Consider the following 19076-nt stretch of genomic DNA (forward strand, 5'->3'; position numbering starts at 1 on the left):
TAGGCTTAGCTCCATTTACATCACGTTCTGTCTATGGATATAATTGCCTAATAGTGACTGCAATTTGCATATTTCATGCTGATTGAGAGCCTGTAGTACAATTCTTACTTTCCAATCTTGTTCATGTGAAATAGGTCTGTTCTGGACTTTCACAGCAGCAGATATTGCTTGAAGGGTTAACTTCTTAATTCCAAGAGGTTATAACTTTTACTTTCTAATTTCTACTTACCCACTTATCAGTGGTTATTTTATTTTCTCTCTCTGATTTATTTTGTATCATAAAACTTCATATTGTGTTAACAGATAGGATAACTTGTTCTATAGTCTGTTAAATAATTGTACTTTGCAGAAGTTAATCTTAATTAGATTTGGTATTCAGAAGTCCTAAATTGATACGTAGTTTCTGAAAGCCCCTGCATTATCCCTGGAAGCATGGAGTGCTTAAACAACTCATTTTGAAAATAAGAAACATCAAGAAATGAAAATGGACTCTAATCAAATGATTAATTTGCTGCTTCTTAAAATAGATTGCTGCAGACTTTTTTTTTTCCTTTTTTTTTTTTTTTTTTTTTTTTTCCCAGTTACAGTATTTCTTTTTGCTAAGATTTTCTGCAGAGATGTGTCTTTTCTGGAAGTTTACTCTGTATGTAACCTGATTTACCTCCAGACAAAGAGCTTTTGTGGCTATAATTCAGACTTAGAAACCTGAACAAATAAACAGAAAGAAAGCTAGTCAAAACCTACAGTGACTGGGCAGGAAGAGGTTGAGCACTTAGCCACTAGGAAACCTTAATCCTTGAATCCCTCTGCTTAAGTTTCAGCAGTGAGTTGGAAGTAGCACGAATTCAAGCCACCATTGACCTTCTTTTGCAGCAAATAGATTGAAATCTTCTAGCTCTTTCTTATCCTAAGAAAATAAGTTATGCCATGCATATACACATAAATTTTGGGGAGGGTTTTCTGCTTTTAATCCAGCAGCCATGGATGAGCAGAGCACCTCATTCAAAATGGAAAAGATTCCTTCATTCAGGTATTTATTTCTTAATCTCCTTTAGATCCAAGGCTATGGGTAGGAACAGTTAGGAAAAGGTCACTACCAAGATATTTCTCTGTTAAATTGGAACAATAAAGCTTTTGTCAGCTACCAAATGCGCAGGCAAATTGAGAGGTGACCTGTGGATTGATCCTGCAAGACAAAAAAGGGGTTGTATCTCCATTAGCTGCACCATTCATTTAGAATTTTCCTTCTGTTGTCTTGGATTTACATTGCCATTTTGGAAGAAGAATTTGACTAAAAATATGCTGGAAAGAAAAAACTTTTATCCTGTACAGTAGAATTCACCACTGTTAGACTAATAAATGATTTTCTTCTTTTGAAGTGATTTTAGTGCTTGAGCAGACCTAGTGGATGTTCCATATGCAGGGGCTTTGTGTTTGTGAGTGCTTTAAAGAGCCATGAGTTATAACTTGCCATAGTTTTGTAATTAGTCATGACATGCTACATGTCTCTCGTGGCAGATTCCAAAGATGATGTCTTTATAATCAGAAGCATTTGTTCAGATAGGAACTTGCCCTGTGTAGAAAGCATTAACTGTATTTCAATGACTTTAATAAAAACAGCAATAATGTAGAGACAAATTTACAACTGAGAGATAAATTTTTATGTCATTTTCTGGTGATATTGACCAGAGGAGTAACCTTTGTATTTCTAAAGAGATACAGAAGTTCCCCTAGGAAGCTTTTCAAAGCAATTGATATATTTTTGAGTGCTCCAGAACTCCCAGCGGAACAAATCCGTGAGTTCTTTGCTACTGAGGTCTGCTAAGATACCAAGTTTTCAGGTTCTGTTTTTTGTTTTCAAGGCCTTAAAGCTTATACCAACAGCAATAAGTAAAGCATAGCTTCTTATTGGATTGTATTTTTGTGTAATTCCACAAAAAATAATGTGTTCTAAATCCTGGTTAGAGATTCTGTATACTTTAGGCTTTGAGATTAATAGGAAGTTGAACCTCACAGGTTTCTGTATGGTCCAGCTTAGTGAAACATCTCTGTAATTTAATTCATGTGTAATTCCAAGAAGATGTTGAATATGCAAATGAAACAAATGGAAATAAATGAGCACATACTACGAAACTGTAACGCATCACATCGTGGCCATGCAGTGACACAGCTGAACCCTTGGGAGTGCTTCCTCCCCCTCTAGTGGTTACGCTGCTTTTCTGAGCAGTGGACTCCCAAAATCTGCCAGAGCCAAACACTTGCAGATGTGCCAGAGGATGTTGGAGTATCTCCAACTGGGAGGTGGTAATTATTCAGCTTTCCACTTCAAATAAAGTCTGCTTATTTTGGAAAAGAAGAGATGTTCTCACAAGTAGCCACTGTAATGCCAGAGAATTGGCGTGGTTCTTTACTATACAAAAATATACTCAGTGGAGGATTGACTTTTTTCCCCACAGCCATTGCTTAGTACCACATACAGAGTATATTTCCTGTTTCACCTATAAGTGGGAAGAACAGCTGGCAGTAGGTGTTTTGGGGTTTTTATTTCTTGAGGGGTGTTTTCATGTGTTTGGTTTGGTTTTTTGAATCCTTATATTTTAGAAAATCCAAGCATGGGAACAAAGAAATCTTCATAATCATACAGTGGGCAAACAAATCACAAAACCCTGTTTTCACCCAGTATCATATTGTACTGTTTAAGCTCAGGTGTGTAAATTGCAATGGGGCTGATAAAGCTGCACGGAGCAGGCTGGCTGCTTTCAAGGCTGTTTTGAAATAAAAAGTAAATGAGTTCTTTGCAGACACATTGCGGGCATTGGCACAAAGCATAAAGGTCCATCTGTGGGCTGGGGGGAGAGCTCCAGGCTTGGTGTTCTCTGCACAGCCCTGCTGGTTATTGCAGAAGGTACTTTCTTGGATTTCACAGGCAACAACAAAGGAAGAAATCTCACCTTCTTTCTTTAACAGTAGTAAAAACTACACCTAAGTCACAAATGATCCTGAAAAATCAGTAGCAAGTAATCAAGTTGGAATATTGTTAAATTTAATCCTTGTCACAAAAGAGCACTGAGAAATCAAGAAACTCTTTTCGTGTTGGGTGTTTTATGTCTTACAATTATGCCAGGTCTTAACAATAGATCACTTAATTGATTAATCAGCATTCCTTAATTTCATAAGCAGAAAGAACTGGTAGCTCATTGTTCACACGGATATTTGGGTTAAAATTTTTCTGCTGTCTCTTGTGAGAAAAGCATTGATAGTTGAGAATGAAATTTTGGTCAAAAAAATGAGTATTCCCTTTAGAAATCAAAGGACCTTCTTTCAATGATGTGAGTCGTATGTTTAGCAAAAGGCACTTTAGTTTCAGAAAAAATGCTCTGTACTGAAGGAAGACCTATTTTAGCATGATTTTTTTTTTTTTTTTTTTTTTTTTTTTTTTCCCCCCCCAGAAATACTTACAAAACCTCCACGGGGATTCACTTTTAAATAAGTGTTTCTTGTTTCGAGCAATTAAAACTTCTTTTGGCTCTTTATTTTCCTTCTGCTCTCCAGCTGGCCTGTCCACCTGCTTTCAGCTTGTGTCCAAAAAGCAAAGTTCAGAAACCCGTAAGATCTTTCTGTTTCAAAGGGAACAAACCAGTAATAACGCCTGTGTTCTTCATTTATTTCTAAAATGTTGTCATAATATGAAAAAAGAAACTAAACCATACAAACCCAACCAAAACAGCCCAAATTTGAATCCTGATGGATAGCACTCATTTAACCAATGGTCATGTGTGTATAAAAGAAAATTTTATAGAAAAGTTCAAGGATACCTGCGTTGAAAATGGTTAATTATTATAGTGTATGTTCTTGTGAATAATTTTTTTTTTTTCTCACTAGTACTGGTAACTTTAAAAAAACACTTGGCTTGGGTTTCTTGTTACACTTGATCCCATCTTCTGTTCCCTGCACTACAGTAATAGAAATGAAGAAACATCCTGGAATTTTAAGATACTTTTGCCTGCATACATATTCTGTGGAACAAGCCCTGAAAAACTTCATTTTCTTCTTAAGTTTCCGTGCATGACCAATTCCAGCCCTAGTCTGGGTCCGTAACCTGTTTAAGCCTCTCTTGCTTACGAAGGTTCCATGCTTCTATTTTTTGTCAGTTCAGTAGTAAGGGGAAAAAAATAAGAGAGAGGCTTGCCATTTGTCACATTTGTGAAATGATTTACCCTCAAACCTTGGTATCCTCTGCCCTGACCAAGTAGGAAATACTCTGCAGGCTATTACAGATCACTGTAAAATAAATCTGGAAGGCACAACGGAATGAACAGGGCCACCTTAAAGGAAACTGGTAACCACAATCTGTCTTTCTGCATTTATAGATCTTTTAGTTTCCACTCCTGGTTGGAATCTATGCCAGTGTATTCCAGAACGGCAGGGTGGGAGAGGAAGGATGGACCTATCTATTGTAGCTGTCCCTCAAAATATTTAAAATTGGAAATGTTTAAATCAATCTATTAGTTAAATGCTTTCTTTTGCATCTAGCAAGTCAAAGTAAGGTGCTGCTTCTATTTGTTATTTTTGTTGTGGTGGTGGTACTATTATTATTGCAAAGCATTAAAAAAAAAAAAAATTTGGTCAAAGTATATGTAAATACCTTGTTAAGATGAAAAGCCCCCATGAACAGGTATCTTTTATCTGTATAGCAGCTATTTCTCCAAAAAGCAATAAATTTTAAAATAGAATTGGAGGAATGAAATCTCTTGGGGGGACTATTTAAACATCTTTAATTTAATATGGTCCAACATAGCACTCAGATCACAAAAAAAATCTGTGTTCAGCTTATATTTAGCTATTAAGAAGAAACTGTTTCTGTGTTTGATTTATTGCAAGCAGCTTGTATTAAAATCTTCTTTGAAGCCTGAGTGCCAGCAATTGCAACTTGTTTTTGTGAGGGTTATTCTGTCAAAGAAATTTGTGTGTTTATTAGAAGAGTTATCCGGGCATTAGAGCAGGGGGTGTGTGTGTTACAGTGTCTTATCTCTGGGCAAATTTTGTTACCATGTGGTGCAAGTAAGCAAAAAAAAATCACCCCAGCTATCTCCCAGGCTGGAAAGAAATCAAATAAGCTGACAGGCTTCTGCCAGAATCTAGTGGAGATTTGTATAGTGTTAGAAAGAGATTGCAGAGGATCAAAGAAAAATAGAGAGTAATTCTTAATCTTCCATTACCAACGATACACAACCTCTATGAAAAATCCTCCTTTATTGCTGATTTTCTTATTAAAGTAGGCTAATTTGGAAAAGGTGATGAGAATACTGCAGTGAGAGATTCTTCCAGTTGAAAATGTGCCACTCAGCAAATGAGGATTTTACTATAATGGTTTGGATTTTCCTATGAGAGCCGCACAGTTTTCTGTGTGTTGTTAATGCAAGTTTTGTAAGTATTCTGAACAATCCTGTTGAACCCTGCTTTACCAAGGACGTACTCAGCACCCAGGAAACACCTCTAAATACTGGATTTCTTTCTAATGAGCAAAGCAGGATCATTGCATTGTTCTCAGTCCTCCACAGACTTCTCAGATTCCTTTCTGGCTCGTCCTCTGGTAGCATTCTGAGTAAATATTGCACTTGAGCCATCATTAACTCAATTCTGGTAAAGAACTGCTGTGGGTACAGCTTAAATTGCTTCATTCAACCACTTGCTGAGCAGAACGACGTGTCTGAACTTGCTGCTTGAGACAAGAATGCAGCATCAGGGAATTTCCCTGCAGCAACCCGTTGTGTTCTTCTCCTTTTAAAAGCGCTGCCTCACTCCAGAGTTATCACTTACGTGTCTAGAGTTAGGCACTCACTTGAGAGACTTTGGCTGGTCAGCATTCCGGATGTTTACTCTTGGTTTTGAAATGATTGAGCCAAAATGGAAAACTCTTGTGGAAGGCATTATGTTCCATTTTCTGTCTCCTGGGAGAGGCGATCCTGCCAAGGATCTCTTTTGGTTTGTTGTTGTTTTGTGTGTTTGCCATGAAACAGTTGCATGGAAGAGATGTTTTGAATCCAGTGTCTTCCTTGCAGTTATTTTGCTCCTGAAAAAAAGAGCAAAATTTTTTTTTTTTTTTCCACTGACTAATTTGATGGATATCAGACATCTAAGGTGGCTCTTGCCTAGTGAGTTGGAAAGGGCTTTCCCACCCGGAGCGGTCTGACAGGACCTGTGACACACAACATTTATCATGTCATGAGTTTCAGTATTACAATGTACAGAGTATTCCATGTTTGGCACAGTCTTATCTTGACTGATTAGCTTTGAAAAAGACTGGTGCTGGACTTTAAACAAGATTTTTTTTTTCATTCAGTTCTAATCCAGTACTTCTCTCTATTTTAAGTACAGTCTGGTGTTTAGACTTCTTCCATTTGTCTAATCTCATTATATATTACTTATTTTCTATTACTAGAACAGTAATACTAAATACTAAAAGAATAAAAATATTTCTATCACTGCTAGGCAATATAAGCTTTGCTGAAGATGAATTAGCACTCTATCATCTGTGAAACACAAATTGTTTCCAGTTTCTTGGAGGGCAGCATCTTGGTAGAGGGCAGACAGTTTTTCTGGAAGCGGTAAGAACTGCGTAAATAACTGTTCCCCAGTGAGCCTGTGCACTGCAGGAACTGTCACAGGAGCAGCTGCCTGGGTTTAGCTGTCTAATGACTTCTTCTGAACACGCTTGAAATGTTTATTTTGCTTAGAGATGCTGTCTTAGATACTGGATAGCAACTGATAAGAGCCAAAGTTTAGGTGGCGTTTCCCAAAAAGTCGTTGCTGTCTCTGTGATTCCTAGACAAGCCTTTTCCTCTTTGAATGTCCTCCTGGAAGACTGCAAGTCAGTGAGCTGGGGAGGAAGCAGCCAGCCCCAGGAAGTGCAGGTCTTTATCACAATAGTCCTTGGTAATGCTTTATTTTGGTTTCTGGCAGATTGGAAAACAGGTTTCCTGCTTGTGTGCCTGGGCTGCCTTCCTGTGTCTGGTGCAGACGTGAGGAGCCCGGAGGTGATGGAGCAGAAATGACAAGTGGGGCAGGGATGCTGGGAGGCACTCCTGGCACGAGGGTACCCTCGGGGAGGCTGGGGCTGGGTCCAGCTCTGTCTGCCAGGAAATGCCTCTCTCGGGCTGCTCAGGCTCCCCAGAACTGGCAGCACACGGTGGTGTCCTCAGTTGCCACCTCCTTCACTTACTCCTACCCTTAAAATCCTTTCCTGAAGCGTACTGTGGGACTCCTGCTGCAGCTCCTTATGGCACAGCTTGTGCGTCTCCTGTACCTGATTTATGCACCAGCGACACCACAGAGGAAGGCTCAGCCTGGGAAAAACTGGCTCGCTGAAAAACCCACAATGACACAGAAAGTGGCCTGAGTGCAGTCTGGAGGAGCAAATGTAACTAATGCCTCCCAGTCTCATCCTCTGAAAAGAAAATAAATTTTACTTCTACTCATTCTATGCCAAGGTAAAGGAAACGCAGGCGTACTTACAGCTTTCTGAGAAATCAGTAGAAAGTGCAATGAAAGGGAAGCTCTGCTTGTTTTGTGGTTTTCTATCTAAAAGCACACTCCATTTAATTTCAATTCGTTTCATTTAACCAAGAGTTAGAAACAGCTAAATAACACTGCCAGAGTATACTTTTAATTGATGAGTTTGGTGCTGCTAGAATACATTTCCAGAGGGGCTGGAGAAACCCGTGTACAAACCCTGTGACGATGTAAGCTACTCATATGCATGGTTAAATTAGTTAATTTTCAGCATTCCTGGATGTGTAGAGTTGTGTTCCTTGCACTACTTACCCTTGTTTCAGTTTTGTTAAAGCAAGGGCTAGGTATTCTAGATATTGCAATAGTCAGTCATTTAAATTTACATCTTATTTGAACCTACCAGAAATAATTTTGGAATTATTAAAGAAATATTATATCAATTTCATATGTGCATATGCATTCATAAATAAGTACATTATTCTGGTATGGTGTGTGTATATATATATCTGTGTATATATGCAATGGCAGAAATATGTATACTGTGCACATATAAAAAGATATTCAGAAATAAATCTCTTATCAGAGCAGTGGAAATAAAAAAAGGGCACACTTTTAAATTAAAAAGGAAAGAGTTTTAAAAGTTTAATGAAATATTTTCCCCCTGAAAGAAGAAATTATCCTCAGGCCTGAATACTTCTAGATATTTAACTTACAATAAAACTCATGCTGACTGCAGTCTGAGCAGGAATGCAGACCAATAATAATAATAATGAAGGAATAAAATATAAGTGTAGTTGCTGGCTGTTCCCACATAAAACACCAAAGCTCTCAGTGCTGCAACAGTGACATCCAGTGACTAAGGCAGCTAGTGCTGGGCTCAGTCTGCATTTGGAATGAGCACTAAGGGGCATGGATGGAAAGGGATGTTTGTTTACTAAGACAACACAGGACTCATTAAGAGGATGATTAGAAATGCCACGGGAGAATGAATACGATGACAAATAGGCAATCAAGAAAAATCATGTATTGAATTAACCCATACCTGTTTCAGAAGCAGGCATTTGCTGAGCCAAGTAAGGAATGTATTATTTTAAAATGAGTGCTTTGTCCAGTGAGGCAATTCATTCGATAAACCTACATGCACCCCTTTTTTATTATTTAATGGAAGGATTCAGTAGGTAATGTCCACTCTATTTTCCTGCAGATATGATCTACCTCAGATCTAAATGCAGCTGTATGATGGAAAGTTCTTTCAATCTTTCAAATTAATGAAATAAAAAGACCAAAAATAAATAAGAAACCTGCCTTTTGTAGGGAAGGTGACAAAATCTTACTGTCCTTTTACATAAGACATCCCTTTTTCTGTTTTGTTTGAAGGTATTGTGAGGTTTTTAATGAAATTCACACTTTATAAAGCTGCTGGCTCTAAAAATAAGTGACATTTGATTCTGACCTGACTCCCTATTTCCTTAGTTATCCAGTTTTTTATTGGATATGAGTCTTGAAATCTCCACATTATTCCAAATGTCACATGCTATGTCCTGTACTTTGATTTCTGTAATTGTACTACAGAAGTAGCTTATCTCTGGACTTTTAAAAAAGGTAGTGATATTAACTAATTTTTAGAACTTCTATTTCCAAGCATGATCTAAGCTGTCCATGTTTTACTCTTAAGAAATTGATGAGTTAAAAAAAATATATATGAGTTATGTATAGGGAAAAAGAGATGCACAGAAAAATGAATTTAAATAATTACGAGGGAAACAACTGCCCTGATAAATACACGAAATGTGAAAGTTTGTCACATCTGTCCTTTGGCCAGAGGCAGTAGTTAGATTGTAATATAGGAAAAGAAAAATTAAATCTTTAGGGTTGCATTGCTTCTCCCTGCTTGTTCTAAACAACATTCAGATAATTAAATATGGTGGGTATTTAACCCCTCCTTCATCTGGCATCATCACAGGGAATACTATGTTCTGGTGGAATGCTAATACTGGGTTTTTATAGGGATATAAGGCAACAAAGTGTTCTGCCTAACAAAAGGAGAGCCCTCTTTTTTTGGAGGGAAAATTTTAAAAGCTCAGCTTCTTTCAGGAAAAAGAACAAACAGCATCAGCTGAGTGCAGAACCTCTGTACTTCTGCTGGGCAAAGCAGGAGTTTAATTTCAAGAGAACTCATTGCTTGCCATAAGACAACTGGGCCTGGAAATCAGAAAGGCAGATTTGAATGTATTCCTTGCTGCTGCTCAAACAGGCTGTGTAGTTCAGCTTGGGAGGACTTTCATCTAGTAAGAAATGGATCTGATAATCACTTCACTCTCATCCATCACTCAGTTCCTTTCCTCTTCTCACCCCTGAAGAAAAAAGCACATTAAGATAGTCCACTTAGCCAACTCACCCTTTGATACCCCTGCTAAAGGGTTAAAGATTTTCAAAGCAAAAGGCCCCCAAGACAAAACCCCAGCAAAAATAAATTTGGGTGTTAGCTATTGAAGATTCTCCCTTTTAAAGATGTTCTTACATTAGTAATATTATACCTTAATGTGTTAGTTAGTTATTACTACTTTGGAGTGAGGACAGAAACAAAGCCTGAATTTTTTGAGCTCATTGTACTATCTCAATGTTCTGCTTTCAGAAAAAAATAGCTTCTATATTCATTTCAGTTTCAGTCTTTAGAAAACCCTTGAGATAACCATTGTTTATAAATAAGATCAAGAAGTTACAAGAAGAGGGGACAGAGGAGTGCTTCAGAGAGACAGCTTTGCAAGCGACAGCTGCTGGATTCTGAGCCTGCTTTCACTAAGGAAGATCTTTGACTTTCACTTCCATTCATGTGTTTCTAGTTGGGATTGAAACATTAAACACTACAGAGACCACAATAAAAATAATGGAGGAAGTACAAACCAGTGACAGAGCCGTTTGCAAAACTCATACTAAAATTAAGCCATGTTCCTCTTTTAGAACCTAGTTAGGGTTTTGTGTGTCCTGGACACCTAGATGACCTTAGCTGGAAAAGGCACATGCCTCAATGGCCTCACAGCGCTCAGTTAATGGTGAAATAATCTCCCAGCTCAGACAGAAGTGCTGCTGAGAGTGCAAGCCCTGTCTCTGCCGGGTAGCAGAGCGTTCCCCGGGTCAGCGTTTGCTGAGTGCCGTACAGGGAGGGAAAGCAGCGACAGCCAGCGCTTCCAGGGGCCCTGCAAGGGCACCAGCCCTGCCCCGGGAGGCGGTGTGTGCCGAGGGACGGGCCCGGGGAGCCCGGGCACGCTGCGCTGCCGGGGACCGCCGCAGCTCGGCTCCGCCCCGGGGCCCGCTGCGCTGAGGCGGCGGTGCCGCTGCCGGCGCTTCTCCTCTCAGCCTCAGCTGGGTCCCTTGTCCTTGGGAGCATTCGGAAACACCCGTGCGAAATTCCCCGTCTCGTCCAAGCGCCGGTGCAGGTATTAAGTTACGATTCAGTTTGTTGAAGGCGGGAGGCAGTCTCGGCTCTGAGATGGAGCTGTTCGGAGACCCAAGCGGAGGGGAAATCAAGCGGCAGCGCTAGAGGGCAACACGACATCACAGACATCACAGGCTCCGCGCCGCTAAAGCTCGGGAGATGTCGCACCCCCGCCGAGAGGCGCGGCCGAGGAACAGCTCATCCGAGCCTTTGTCTTCCCAGCCCTGCGACACCGAATCTTACTTAGAGCTTAAAATAGCTTTGTTATGTATGCCCAAAGAAAACTGATAATGTAATTTTGCGCTCTGGTACAGTAAAACAATTACAAAGGTTGGATATTTGTGCATCATTTTGATTTCTGAACAGCATACACTTAGGTCTGTGGTGAAATGTAATATATTCTCCTAAAAATCCATGAGTTATATGCAAATAACGTACAGGTTAGGAACAGCTGAACTTTTAGTTCACCGTCTTTCCCTCCATCCCTTTCAGTCATCATGAGCACCAGCCCAAACTGGCAACAGACATTGCCGAGGACAGTGACCCTGCCCCGCTCCTCTGAAGCTTTTAGGGTCGTTATTAGCTCTTACCTTCCATTTCCTGATGTCCTGCTGGCCCTCACAGCCTTGTCAGTGTAAAAACCACCGTGCCGCGCTGTGGTAGAAATGTAGGCTGTGCAGTAGAGGGAGTGGTGGAGAGAAGGGTGGGTGGAACACCTGGCCTGAGGCCACTGCTGTGTCTCAAGGAAGAGCCGGGTGTTTTTAACCTGCGTGTTGTAAACTTTTTGCAGATGCAAAGGCTTTTGCCATTAGCCCTGCTGTCCTTGCCTACCTTCTGCAGGCCGGTAGTGAAGACAGAGCTCCAGGCTAGGGGGTTTCCTGGGATTGTTTATGGTCACCTATTTTGGCTCTTGGAAAAAGTGGGGCTGTCACCAGAAGCAGCTTCATGGTCAGAGCTCCCAGCTGCCAACATAGAGTAATGGGATTTTTTCTGTTGCCAGAGTGTGCTTTTTCAAGCATTACCTGTCTGTTCATCAGGCTTGTAACGCTGACCTCTTACGTAGATCTTGCTTTTTTTTTTTTTTTTTTTTTTATATTCCCTGATCTCCCAATTTGTTGGGAATCATTCTATGGAGTGTCAGAAGGCTAAATACTAATCATCTCAGCTTTGGACTCTTCAGAGCCAAGTACTGAGTATTGCCAGTATGTACAAGCAATTATTTTTCATGGCATCTCTGTTTTAATTTGCTCTAGCTGTATTATTGTACACATCTGCTAACTGATACCTCCTCAGGTAGGGATGTTTTCCTCTGTGGACAGACAGTAGTTATCAGCAGGCTTCAGGGCAGGCCAGAGGTTAGTGTGATTGTCTAGCCCAGGTCATAGCTGAATGGAATTCTCTGATCACACTAAAGGTTCAATTCAGTTTTATTTTCATCTTCAAAGCCTGATTGCAGTTTCAACTGAAGCCTTTCATGTTGTAGTTATAATTTAAATTAAGAGGACTGCATGTAGGAGCTGGAGAGGCATCAACAGATTAGAAAGCAAAACTGCTTATCTGAAAATGAAATAGTTTTCTCGGAATTTTTCTTTCGAGTATGCGTTCCTTGAGCACATGGTGGCATTTTTACTCTCATCCTGGTTTTTTATTTACCAAAGTCTTCTTAGTCAAATTTTAATCAAAATAAGGGTTTTATTCTATGTTCTTTAAAGTACTTTTCTCTATATGTTTTACTGCTCTCATTTGACAATAAGGTGTCAAACATGTTTCAAACTGTAGTGTTTTTTCCTTTTATTTTTTCATGTTTGTGTGGACTATTTCTTTCAGAATTCCTTTGAGTTACTTGAGTAAGATCTTGTAAGAAAAAGACTGATGTTAACACATTGAAAGAAACTATGAAAGTTTTTCTTTGTGCGTGTTCATTAAAAAAAAAAACAAAAACAAAACATTAAAAAAACAGCAAAAAAATCCTCTTGAAATTATGACTAGGCCCAGTCCCTAGATTTGAAATAAATTTGCATGGACTTCTAATTTCAGATCATTCAGCATCTAGTACAACTAAAAGCAAAGCAATTTTTTTTGTGAATTTTGTGTAGAGTGGAGCCGGTTTTAAACCATCTGCATAGATTCTCATTCATCCACAAAAAGGTGCATTATCAAAATGGAGAAATATGTACATTTTTTGAAATCTGTTGAGTTTTGTTTCTATTGTAAATGTACAGGCGTTTCTTGAAGTCATGGTGTAACTTTAATATATCTGCTTAGGACTGTCTTTCTTGTGACCCTCAAATAAGTTTATGGATAGCACTGATAGATACTCATTCTTAACACAACGATTTTTATTTGTTGTGGTGAGACACAAATGACAGACTGACCATTTCCTTTTCACTGGCCTCTGCAGCTGGCTTTATCTGAGCTGGTAATTAGTAACTGCATGGTAGAACTTCGTCCCCAGCATTTGAATTGTCCCTTTATTTTGGGAGTGCTTCTAGTCCATTTCAGGATGATTAATCCGTTTGATTATTGACCCAGTTAATAGTAAGTAGACTCAGCTGACCACTGAGTGTGTTCTGAAAACCATTACAGACATTTTTTGCAGTCAGGAACAACAGCGAGAAGGTAAAGGGAGATGTCTGGAGATCTGTTAGTGTCAGAGATAGCTAATCCATTAACTGACCAGGACAGACTGCTAGTCTGTTTCAGGATGGTGATGAACAGCTGAAAACAGCCTTCAGTGAAAGTGGTTTATCTACCTGCTTGTCTTTGCCTACAAATAATTACAATGACTTACATCTCCTGACCACTTAAGTCATTGTACTTCTATGTTATTTCTGTCTCTCTTACTGTTTAACTCCTTACCTGGGAAATCCCCATCTTGTGTGTCCAAGACTGAGATTCTGGACATGTGTCTCTACAGACATGAGTTACAAGGTCTCTGAGGGTCCCCATCCCTCCCATCAGCCATGGTGCTCCTAACGACCCTGAACTCGAGTTTTGGCACGTTCTGGTGTGATGTTTAAATAGATGGGATGCTGTAGCTGCAAGCAGAACAGCATTTGTGGGCAGCTCCAGACAGCCGGGTGAGCAGCAGCGTGGCTTCATTTAACCAGACAAAACACAGCAGTCCATCACAGCACATCTCTTAAATTTGGAAGGAACGGGGCATCCTCACGAGCCGCATCGCAGCCTGCCAGGTACCGTAACAAACCATCCTGCGGTCCCGCACTCTTCCAAGGTGCATTTCCCTTTAGCTCGAGCTGTTTGGAGAACAGCTGCTCCAAACTCCAGGCAGACGAGAACTTCACACAGGAAGCATTCCAGCCGCGGATCCCTGACTCCGGCCCGGAGCGAGCCCGTGCGCTCCACAAAGCGCCGGAGCAGCGGCTGAGTAATCCCCAGCCGGAGCCCGCTCCAGCCAGATCAGCTTGCAGCCCTGCCTTTGTCGCTGTACACCACACCCCCTCAACGTGAATTAGCAGGGAGGATCATATCCAGCTCTGATTCAGGAATTCCCTCTTTCTTCAAGAACTGTTGCTAGGAGTTTGGTGAGTACTTTGCAGCAGACTTTCGGTTTTAACTAATTCTTTTTCCTTTGGCTGCAGAAAGCAGTGTCGACTGGTGGCTTTTCTTTAGATGCAGTAGTCAGATGTTTAGATTCAAAGTCCAGCCAAGAGTGCTGCAAAAAGGGAGACTTCTTTTTGTCTGCAAATCTGAAACAGGAGGGCAAAGAATATACTTGCACGATTAATACAAATAATATTTGGTTGCCATAATCTAAGCCTGAGGCATTTTAAGCTCCAAGACAGTTTTTGGAAAGGAAGAGGTCCTAAAGCTGAATAAGGTAATTCTGATCAGTAGCTCAAGTTTGAAGAAAAGCTCTTGCTTTTTGAAGCAATTTCTCCACTGCAGTAGATCCAAAAGGGGCTTGATTTGAGCAGAGTGGACTGCCAGGCTGTTTCAAATCAGTCTGAGGCAACTAACATCTGAAGCAATTCATATTTTGAGAAGTATAGGAAGATTGTAGGAGAACAAAGTTAAGCTGATAAGACATAAACTAATTTCATCCACAGTATATTTGAAATTTACAAGAAACCCTTAATGAAGGCAGTGAATGAGGCATCCAGTCCTATCAGTGTAACAAATACACACTGCCCCCCAAAAAACCAAAATAGTTTTGGTGACTTTTGTAATACTTTACTTAGAATTGATGTAAATTTCAGTTTTAGTAACTGTGTAAAACAAGGCAGTGATACTAGGCTGTATTTTAAAATATTGCTGGAATTGGCTAATATGTTAAAAAAATTTGCAACCCAAATGAGGAAAAGGCCCATAACAATGGGAAATTAGGAGCAGGGAGAAAAACAGCAATTTGGATTGTGGGGGAGTGTGTGTGGATGGTCAGTCTGACTCAGTGCTCCGGGAATTAGCCATGAAAGTTTCATGGGAAACATGTAAAGATATAAACCTTCCTTCCTGAGCGTCTTATGGGCAGAGGCAGAGACAGGAAGCACAGCTGTCAGTGCAGATAGGGACAGCAAGGGCGTGCTGGAGGAATTGCTAAGCACCTACTTGGGCAAAGCTGTCAGCCTTTGCCCTTTGGAACCTTCTCCCCATTATTTGATTTCACTAAGAAACATTTATTACTGTCTGTGAAGGCAGTAAGTATCTGTATCCACAGCAGTTTTCTCTGAATTATTGTTTAAGCTGAATTTGAGAATTATAATCAAGTTTATTTTGTGTGTAGCGTACACAGAACAGTGCTGAAGAGGTAAAGGTGATTAAAGCACATCCTGTTCTGGATTTTTTTTTTTCCTGTCAAATAATGCCCCTTGTGAAATGGTTCATTAAAAAGCAGCCATGTGACCAATTGCTTGATGAATCCATTTATTTGAAAATTTTATGACTTTTATGCTAGAGAGTCACCAAGTGCCCTTCAAATTGCCTTTCAGTAATCTGTATGTGTGTCCTCACATTGTGCATTGCATAGTTTGTAGTTTTGAGTTTTAAAGCATTTCAGCTCTCTGGTGCAGCTACATGATGTTTTAGCTGCATTTAACTCTTTAGTGCAGTGCCCATATTTACCAATATTGCTCATGAAATCTTGTTAGTCATCTAGTAATATTCTAAATGCAGAATTAGAGTTCTATGTTTCTGACTCAGGACAGGCAGAATTCAATGGCACTGAGTTTATCTATCCCTAATCTCATCAGAGAGTAATTTTGCAAGTCCATTGGTAAAAAATTGACTCTTTGGTGTCTATTTTAGATCTAAAGGGAAGTAAGGGATAGCATTCAAAAAGAAGGTAGATTTTCTGGGAAGAGGAAATTTTAAGAATTTGGAGGAAAAGTGATCTTGGAAACAAAGCAAGGGTGTAAAAGAAGGAGCATCTCAGAACGTGTCCGGATCCACAGTTAGAGAAGGAGAATTACTCAGCTCCAGTTTTACCTGCAAGGGCTGTTTGTTTCCCAAATAACCCTTCCAGGTGCATAAACAGAGGCAGACACTGGTACCAGGTGTTCTCCAGCATGGGGGCACTGATATGCTTTATGCTGTTCTGGTTCTGTGCATCTTGGGTTACTTTTAGGGCATGGAACACAGACTTTTCCCACTGATATAGCAGTGAGATTAAGATTGTTTCTGGGGAAAAAAAAAAAAAAATAAATCTCCTCTGGAAAAATAAGACCATTACACAGTCTCTCACATTCTGGAGTGTTGCTTTAGTATCTACATTTACTTTAAAAAGGTGATTTTGGCAAGAATTTTATCTTGCATTTTAAAATAAGCTGGTATCTGCTTTAAGTGCTTTTTTACTTTTCATGATTTTGTTGGTGTGCATTCAGTTCATTCTGAGAATGTCTGCCAGAAAGACTCAAAGCATGTATATAGGAAGAAGAAAAGAAATTTTAAAAATATGAAAGAAAGAATATCAGTAGAATTTAGTAGCATTGAGGTTTACATGATTGTCATACCTCAGCTTTGGAGCAAAGTATTCAAAATCTGTCAGATTCCAGTAGTTCCTAGTTGTTTGGGTTTTATTCTGAGGTCATATTTTCTCTCTAGAGAGTCAGGAAAGGCTGATGGGGTCTTCCTATCTGAAATTGCTCTTCACAGTGAAACCAGGGAAAACGGCCTTAAAAAGCAGGGACAAATTACCCGCTTCTGTATGTTTCTCTTATGAAACCATTTTAACTTTACAATGGGGACAGAGTACCCCTGGGGACAGAATGAAGCAAAACCATATGGAGAATCGTATCATTCCTTTCCCCTCGTGGTTACTTCAGAGCAAAATAGACTTATTTTAATCCTTTTCATTTTCTCTCACTACTCTTTGTTCGGTTTCTTAATTACTTCCTGCGCTGTTAAAACAGCTGTTTTTTTCCCCATCTTTAGTATCGCTGCCATCTTCCCTGATGAGTGCCTCTCATAACTGAGTGGAGCTCAGCAGTTAGCCAGGTAATTAGATTTGCAATTTAGTGAGAAATTAAAAGGCTCACTAGGCCTTTTGACCCCCAGGGGTATAAGTTGCACCACAAGAAAGTTCAGCTTTCTTTCAGAAAATTTAACCTTCCTTCAGAAAATAAAGCATTCCAAGAGAACTAGTTTTGACGTAACTACATTGAGAAGAGTAGTTGCAGCAAATAAGTTAGAAATACAGATTTTATGTAAAGGAAATACTCAGTTGGAACTGTTTCTATGAACTTCAAGAAAGGTCTCTCCAAATGTGTCGGCATTTGCTCTATGTCCACGGGAGCTGGCACGGCCGTCAGGATGGGAAGCACGATCTATGTTGTGGTGGGAGATGAAGAGAATACAACCCTTCCTTTCTATGGCAGCGTTATTTTATGTTGGTTTGAAGTGGCTCTAGGGTGATAATCTGAGGCATTCTGAGCCCTGGGTGCTTCCCACTGAAGGCAGTTCCAGCATTTCTGACCTGTGTGGCGATCACACATCCACTGCAGGAAAAGTGTCTGTGGGGTCTCCAGCTGGGAAGACAGGCCAGGTGAGCTAAACTTGCCTGACTGAGCAAGGAAATTTGTATTTCCAACCTCTGTGCCTGTGAAAATGTGATTAATGTGATGATGAGGTTATTAAAGGTGAACGGGAATGATCCAAACCAGTCACAAGAGGCATCACTGTGGCAGTAGTTTCGCCCTGTGCCTGCCTGAGGTATTTTTAGTGCCTCACAGCGTCACAATTGAGTAGTCATGCTTCCACAGCGTGTGCACGTGGGAAATTACACAACTCTGAGTTATATATATATGTATAATATAGTACTGAAATTACTCTCCCCACAGAAAAGCAGGTTGTGCTAAGGTAACTGACATCTAAATACACTTCTGTTTATCGATAAGCACAGCTGAGACGTGAAAACATGGACTGGAGTTTTCCAGTCCAAACTGCTAGGAAAAAAAATGGGTTAGACACTTCATAGTGCTTAGATGTAACTAATATTGCTGCTTGTTTGTTTTGCTAGTGGATTTTGTGCTCTGGAGTGGTTTTTATTAGGATACTGAAAGCATTGCCTGTTTGAAAATAAAATCAGACACCCAATATTTTTGCTACCAACGGGTAGTTTCTGTTGGAGCTGTACAGGCCTGAGTGTGGTGGGTTTGTTTCTTAAGATTTATGAAATTATGTAAACAAGTTATTTGCCTTAGTCCACATGTAAAAATATTTTGATAGGAGGAAAAGATTTCTTTTCCTTGTTGAAAACTCTATCAAAATGAAAAAGAGCTAGTTTTGTGATTTGCTGTAGACAAACCCAGCGTTCCTGTGACAAGTGGCATTATTTTAATAAATCAGTCTTAATTTCAGAAGTTATAATTGGCTTTGACTGTTTCATCTGGTGCTCTGCACTGCTTGGTCAAGGAGTTGGGAAAAGTTTTTGCAGTCTTCTTTAGCCAAGGTTTAATGTCACTACAGATCTCTGCCTACCTGATTATAACCAGTTCCCAGCTCTTGGGTCATGGATCTCGTGGATGGGACACCTGACTGAGCCAGGAAAGAAGGAGAACTCAGTGGAGGAGGAATTTAGAGCCTGGAGGTGTGTCACAAGAGAAGTTGAGTGGAGACAGGATGGCAGAAGTACCTTGTGCCAGATGTGAACATACAAGCAGAAGGGAAAAAA

The 19076-nt window shown here is 40.0% G+C and overlaps 1 protein-coding gene across 9 annotated transcripts in view; it reads left to right on the forward strand.

Moving 5' to 3' along the window:
- TFPI (tissue factor pathway inhibitor) overlaps positions 1–19076 on the forward strand; it is a 65394-nt gene that overhangs the window by 16816 nt on the left and 29502 nt on the right. Inside the window, exon 1 of one of the 9 annotated variants that reach the window (XM_040070236.2) lies at positions 10814–10949. The exons of 7 other annotated variants lie outside the window; for them this stretch is intronic. The gene's annotated coding sequence lies outside the window, so the exon portion shown is untranslated. Of the gene's footprint in view, positions 1–10813; positions 10950–14400; positions 14494–19076 lie in introns of those variants that run through there. One more of the 9 variants, XM_040070233.2, reaches the window with a different exon arrangement.

Source organism: Hirundo rustica, chromosome 7, assembly GCF_015227805.2.
Source record: "Hirundo rustica isolate bHirRus1 chromosome 7, bHirRus1.pri.v3, whole genome shotgun sequence".
Lineage (NCBI taxonomy): Eukaryota > Metazoa > Chordata > Aves > Passeriformes > Hirundinidae > Hirundo > Hirundo rustica.